Here is a 7,244-nt window from a genome sequence, read left to right on the forward strand (position 1 = left end):
ATGGTTAAGTTTTCTTTGCCATGTATGCACAAAGTTGATGGAGATATGTCTTTCAGTGCTGATAATTAAACTGAAAACATCCTGAAAACCTACTCTTAAGTGGCTCATTTGGTAAAGTTATTGTAGGGGTGGGTAACTACTTAGACCAGGAGAATAATGGACATGTACCACAGCACAACAGGGCTCTTACTAAGCTCTCCTGTGGCTTGCAAAACTGTTTTTCACTGAGCACATTTGCAAATCGATTTTTTGGGTCCATCTCAGGCTGAAGCCAGGGTGCAGGCCCTCAAACTAAGATTCAGCAGAAGCATTTCTGCCCTCTTTACATTTAGCACTGTGGCAGGTATGTGGGGATGTGCACTATGGATGTTCAAAAGCACAGAATGGCACAATTGGTTTGGTTGGTGAAGTTCTCTAAGATCTCTAAGTCTAATCATGTACCTCCCACCACCATGACCATTAAACCATGTCTCAAAGTGCTTGAGCACCTCCAGGAACTCCACCACCTCCGGCAGGAAGTTTGCAGATGACACTAAATTTGGTGGCAGTGCTGAAGTGCTTGAGGGTAGGAAGGCTCTACAAAGAGGTCTGGCCAGGCTGGATTGATGGGCTGAGATCAACTGTATGAGACTGATGGGCTGATGGGCTGAGATCAACTGTATGTGACTCCAGTGCAGGACTCAGCCGAGTGCTGAGTCCTGCACTGGAGTCACAACAGTCCTGTGGATGCTCCTGGCTTGGGCCAGAGTGGCTGGAAACTGCCCAGCAGAAAGGACCTGGGAGTCCTGGTGGACTATGATTCTATGATTCTATGGTGGCATCTGATGTGTTACAATAGGAAATGAATGAAATGGTGATGCATGAATTACAGGCATAACAGATGATAGCAATATCTGTAACCAAATCTGATTACATTATGCCCAGATCAAACAGCACAGTCAAGACATGTATTTGAACACATAATGATGGCTAAAGCACATCATTTAATTTATCTGTGGAAGTGACTGAAATACAGTCACTGAGAAAATATCCTTTGTGTTAAAAGAGGTGTTAAAAAAAAAGTTTTGGGTTTTTTTTTTTTTCCTTTTAATATATGAAAGAAAAAATAAATCTATCTTTCTTTATCTTCCAAGTGCACAGAATCACAGAACGGTTGGCACCTCTCTGTCTTGAGAATCATAGAATCATAGAATCAACCAGGTGGTGCCATTTGCCATTAGCTGGCTATTGGAGTCTCCTCCCACCCCAGGTGTGGCCACTTTGCTCTCTTTGTCCACTCCCCTTTATATTCTGCCCCAGGAGGGCCAGAAGCCCCAAGTTTGGCCCATTGTGGGCCAAGGGATCCTCCGCCTGGCATCCCTGGTGAGTGCTCATGGTGTGCACCGGGTGTTGGTGGAGGATTTCAAAGGCTGGGGGGCCTGGTGGGCCCCCCGGCTGTTAGGGTTAGGCTCAGTCTCAGCAACCATTACAACATTGTTGTGCACAGGTGCTGGGTGTGTGTCTTTGTTGGAGCTGATTCCTTTTGCAGGGTATTTTATCTGCTTGAGCCTCTAGCCTCCAGCTCTGAGATAACAGCAAAAATGGTGGTGGAGAGGAAGAGCTCTTCAAGCAGAGTGAGAGGTAAGGAGGTAAGTGCAGGGGGGGAACAGGAACTGCTTTAGGAAGGTGAGATGTGGTGGAGAATCAGATTGATAAGGATGGGAAGCGACCTTCAAACATCATTTAGTTAGGGTTGGCCTCAAAGGCCATTGCCGTACCATGCATGGGTGATAGATGTGTGTCCTTGTTGGAGTTGGGCTTCTCTGGCTGATATTTTTGCTGGTTGGTGTTCTTTGGTACCATTTCACACCACAGCACTACAGGAAGCCAAAGTTCTGCACTCAGCCTGGCCTCAGCCAGCCACTATTATCCCCAGGCACAGACAGGAAATCAGGAGACACAGAGCACAAGAGAGCTGGCCAGTGAGCAACAAAGCAAGGCTATGAAAGAATTAGGACTAGAGCCCAGAGTTCTCAGCTTCTGCCATCCTGTTTCAGGGGACTCCAGCAAGGAATCATTTGCACAAATGCAAAAGACAATCACAGTTTGAGAAACAAGCCAGATCTGGGCATTTTGGAAAGGTGTTGCCTGGTTCTAGTAGGTTCACAGCATAGTCTGCAGAGCTGAAGTGAGAAGACTCCTTCTCAGCCTCATTAATGCTAAGCACACAGTAATTAATATAGGCACCACAGTAAGTATGAGTCATGCACCAAGGAAATGGTGGAAACCTGGTCTGGTGTTTTGTCTCCCCAGGTCAAACGACTAACAAAGCAGTGAGGCAAAGGAGGTAGCAGGGAATAGGATTTTTGAGTCAAGAGATGTGGATTGCAGTTCCACAGAGGGAATAGGCAGTAGGCAGACAAGCACCAAGTCTGAGGGTCTCCATAGAACAAGAATCAAGGTGCTGTGATGCTTCATCCTTCAAAGTGTATAAAAAGGTTAGCCAATGTCCCAATGGAAAGTGTTTAATGTGCCAGTGCCAAACCATATCATATCTTCTGCCACCAAGAGAGGGGGGATGTGCAGCAGCTCACTCAGGCCAGTAAGTCAGACCAGCTAGGTCCAAACTGTGAGGGTTGGAATAGAGGCTCAAAAAAAAACCCCTAATAAATGGATTAAAGCCTTTCTGAGAAGTTAGAAAGGCAGCTTATCTGTTTCTGTCTCTCCTTTTCTACTTGCCTTGGGTACCAGGCAGAATATTTTGATGCTTGCCCATCTTCAGCTGCAAGCCACATGAGCTGAATTCAGATGAAACAGTAAAGAAACAAAACCCCCCTTCCCAGAACATATATTGTGTTTATTTAGGCCAGAGTAGCTTGGACCAAAGTGCAAAATCAATCAAAGCCTAAAAGGAAGCTGGCAAAGTGTCAGTGCCTCAGCACATCCTAGCTGAGCTTCCTCCATGGGAAAGGCAGCGCTGAGGGCCCGGGAAGCTGAGAGCATTTCTAACCTAACATCTCTTTACAGCATCCCGAGATGAGCCCAGCTGAGGTGCTGCACAGACCTGAATTGATGCCTACACACCAGAGCTGTCACTTTGATGACTTGTTTGGGCAGGAGTGGCAATGGCTGGGTGATAGATTATCCCCCCCCCCCCCCCCAGCCTTTCTCCAGCCACAATGACATCTGCTTTATTCACAGTTCAGCCACCAGTTGCTACAACAACGCCAGCGGGCTGCAGAAAATGTTGTTGAGCTGCTGAGAGAATCTTGGCTACCCATTAGCGAAATGTTAACGATGCAAAACCAAACAGCCCCTGGTTTTGTGGCAGGGAAGAAGTCACTGCTCCCCAATAAGTAAGAATGTCAAAAAGAATTTACATGCAAAAAAAAAAAAAGCAAGCAAAGCAGAGAAGGGGTTTAACCCATGATATCACCGTGATTCAAACCCTCCAGCACCACCCTCCCCTCGGAATTCCTTAGCCAGACATTAGGCCTGAAGAATAGGGAAAATAAATAATGAGTTTTCAAAAGAAAGAGCAAATACACTTTCCTCTGAGCAGCTTGTTGTCTGCAGCACTGGGACATGGCCGTTGCCCCTTCGCCTCCCCAGCTCATTGTCTGCCATTTTTACACAGTAATCCTTTGCTAATAGGGCTTTATTTATTTTTATTTCTTTCTTTTCTTCCTGCTCTGCACTTGGAGGAGACATTAGGAGCTGTTAAACCACGCTAGGAAACTGATTTGGCTGCCAGGAAAGTCTCTTGCTTCCACTTCAGTAGGAGGTGAGAGAACCTCACGCTCCCAACGTATTCCTTAGAAAGCCAATTATAGGAAATCATTTGGAGGAGAGCTGGCTTTGTGCTGCAGCCAAGGATCTCAGCACTGTGTCTGGCAGCCAAGCGGGGCATGCCGTGCCTCAGCAATGCTGGGAATGAGCCCACGTCCCCCTGAGAAGCTAACTGGGGGTAGCAAAGCAAAGACACAGTCACAGAACCACAGAAAATAGCCTGTTGGAAGAGACCTCCAAGCTCATCCAGTCCAACCCTTGGCCGAGCATGGAAGGGCCAACACTAAACTGTGCACCTAAGCACCAGCTCCACAGGATGCTTGAATACCCCCAGGGATGGTGACTCCACCACTGCCCTGGGCAGACAATCATCGAATCAACCAGGTTGGAAGAGACCTCCAATATCATCCAATCCAACCTAGCACCCAGCCCTATCCAGTCAACCAGACCATGGCACTAAGTGCCTCATCCAGTCTTTTCTTGAAGACCCCCAGGGATGGTGCCTCCACCACCTCCCTGGGCAGCCCATTCCAATGCCAATCACTCTCTCTGCCAACAACTTCCTCCTAACATCCAGCCTATACCTCCCCTGGCACAACTTGAGACTGTGTCCCCTTGTTCTATTGCTGGTTACAATGTTTGAGAAGCCTTCCAGTGAAGAAGTATTTCCTCCCATCCAGCCTGAACCTCCCCTGGGGCAGCTTGGAACCATTTCCTCTGGTCCTGTCCCTTGCCACCAAGGAGCAGAGGCTACCCCCCCTCCTCACTCCAACCTCCCTTTGGGGTGCTGTAGAGAACAATGAGGTCTGCCCTCAGCCTCTTCTTCTCCAGCCTGAACAGCCTCAGCTCCCTCAGAGGCCCAGGTGCTCCAGGCCCTTCAAAAGCACTGAACCCCCCAGCTGCTGAGGTAGCTGTTTTGTGGAAGAGGCATGTGGGCTGCAATGTTTCAAGTGAAATTCCTCCAATTTCTAGGAAAGCTCTGCTTGTCATCTCCCAGGTGATTCATGCCGGGCTGCCTGCCACCGCTGCTGCTGTTAATGCATGTCGGGTGGTGTCGAACACAGAGAGAGGTTTCCCTGCTCCCCAGCCCTGCTCTCCTCTGTCCTGGGTGCAATTTTTCATCCACCTCAAAGTTAAGTGAATATAATTCTTAATTTGTTTTCCAAATGACTCAAACAATTTTCTTCCTTTTGTCTCCCTGGCAAGATCAGATCGATTTTACAACGTGTTGTGCTTCAAATTTAACTTCATTAAATGTTTATAACATGAAGAGACTAATGACATAAGCCCTGTCTGTGGTATTTATAGGCTGTGTGAAGAGGCTGAAGACCTGAAAGGACTGAAGTGAGAGCTTGCAGCCCAGAAGGTCAATCACATCCTGGGCTGCAACAACAGCAGCGTTGCCAGCAGATATAAGAGGTTGATTCTGCCACTGTCCTCTGCTCCTCTGAGACCTCACCTGGAGTACTGTGTCCAGCTCTGGACAACTCAATACAGGAATGACATGGATCTGATGGAGAGAGTCCAGGGGAGGCCATGAAAATGATCAGGGGGTTGGAGCAGCTCTGCTACGAGGACAGGCTGAGGGAGCTGGGGGTGTTCGTGTTCAGTCTGGAGAAGAGAAGGCTCTGGCAGACCTAATATCAGCTTTCTGGTACCTGAAGATGGCTACAAGAAGGATGCAGAGAAACTGTTTGCAAAGGCCTGCAGTGACAGCATGAAAGGCAATGGCTTCAAACGAGAGCAGAGCGAATTCAGACTGGATGTTAAGAACAAGCTATTTACTATGAGGGTAGTGGAACATTGGAGCAGGTTATTTAGGCTGGACAGGGCTCTGGGTAACCTGATCTAGTTGAGGATGTCCCTGCAGACTTCAGGGGGCTGGATTAGATGAGCTTTGGAGGTCCCTTCCAACCCAGCCCATTCTGTGATTCTATGATTTTAAATTCAGCTTAATCCCTTGAGAGCTGATTTCAGCACTGGTTCTTAGCTCTAAAACACAAGACATGACTATTTCAGGGCTATCACATTAATTTAACTGCAAACTCATGAACCACATTTCCCACTGAAGTTAGAAACCCAGCCCACCATCAGTCACAGGGGTACTGTTTTTCTGTCACAGTGAAAAGGTCCCAAATGTTGATCTAATGGCCTAGTTACATAACCACGTGCAAGAGATGTTAAGCTACTGATGGCTGGAAGAAACAGATGTGGAAAATGATCAGGAGCAATCTTGCTACACTTGTTACAATCCTGTCCCCAACATGGCTTACTGGGCTCTGTAAGCCCCCATTTTGGTTATTTTTGGTTATAGTTTTCATGTAATGAGTACAAAGCTGATTGCTGAGAAGCTCCCCAGGAGCCAGCAGTGCCCTCATGCAGTCCCAAAGGGAGTCAGGTGCTGGGCTGCATCCAGAGTATTGTGGCCAGCAGGGCAGGAGAGACAGTTCTGCCCCTTGACTCTGCTCTGCTGAGACCTCTCCTCCAATCCTGCCTCCAGCTCTGGTGTCCCCAGCGCACGAATGACACAGAACTGCTGGACTGAGTTCAGAGGGGGCCACAAAGATGATCCAAGGGCTGGAGCAAATCTACTGGGGGTGATCAGCCTGGAGAAGAGACAACACCAGGGATCCTTAGAGCTGCCTTCCAGTACCTGAAGGCATCCTGCAGAAGACTGCAGAGAGGCTGTTCCTGAGGGTGTCTAGAGACAGGCCAAGGGGGAATGGTTTTAAGCTGAGGGAGAGTGGGGTTAGACTGGATGTGAGGGAGAAGTTCTTCAATATGAGATCATGAGTCTCTGGAACAGGTTGCCCAGAGAGACTGTGGTGCCCCTTCCTTGGGGAATGTTCAAGGGCAGGTTGGATGAAGCCTTGGGTGCTCCTGGCTGTGGCAGGGGAGTTGGAGTGGATGATTTGACTTCTGAGGTCCCTTCCAACCTGAGACATTCTATGATTCTATATTTTGCTGCTCATCACCATCCTGTCCAATTAACTTATGTCTGGTTTTCCTCTTTGCTCCTGAGCTTTCTGCTTCTTCCAGAGATTCTCTCTAGAGCTGCTGATCTTCAGTCTGTGAGGAGTGAGAGGAGATCAAGCACACTAGTACTGGACCTGAGTTATGCTCCCAAGCAACATTAACTTTCAAGGGATTGCAACTGGGATATGATTTGTTTGTTGTTTTTTTTTTTTGCCACAATTTTCAGGCTTTTTTTCTTCTTTTTAACTTCAGAAATGCCAATGGAAAACTGTGCTCAGAAACTGCTGGCTGCAGAGCCCACATATGACCCTGCTTCTCTGAGCCCTGCCTGCCCCAATCACCCAGGGAAGGGTCTTGTGGAACAAGGGTCATGGAACTGTCTGGGTTGGAAGGGACCTTCCAAGCTCATCTGGCCCAGCCCACACCCTCCCGCGCCGGTAGTCAGCAGGGACATCCCCAGCTAGAGCAAGTTGGTCAGAGCCCCCAGACAACCAGACCTG

General features: G+C 48.2%; 1 long non-coding RNA gene across 1 annotated transcript; it reads left to right on the top strand.

The window, feature by feature from the left end:
• Nucleotides 1-1,322: 1,322 nt before the first annotated feature.
• On the top strand, nt 1,323-3,974 carry LOC135182204 (uncharacterized). The gene is made up of 3 exons (XR_010305096.1): nt 1,323-1,362; nt 1,487-1,628; nt 3,007-3,974. It is a non-coding gene; the product is annotated as an uncharacterized LOC135182204 (long non-coding RNA).
• Nucleotides 3,975-7,244: the final 3,270 nt, after the last annotated feature.

Source organism: Pogoniulus pusillus, chromosome 16 (assembly GCF_015220805.1).
Source record: "Pogoniulus pusillus isolate bPogPus1 chromosome 16, bPogPus1.pri, whole genome shotgun sequence".
NCBI classification, from domain to species: domain Eukaryota; kingdom Metazoa; phylum Chordata; class Aves; order Piciformes; family Lybiidae; genus Pogoniulus; species Pogoniulus pusillus.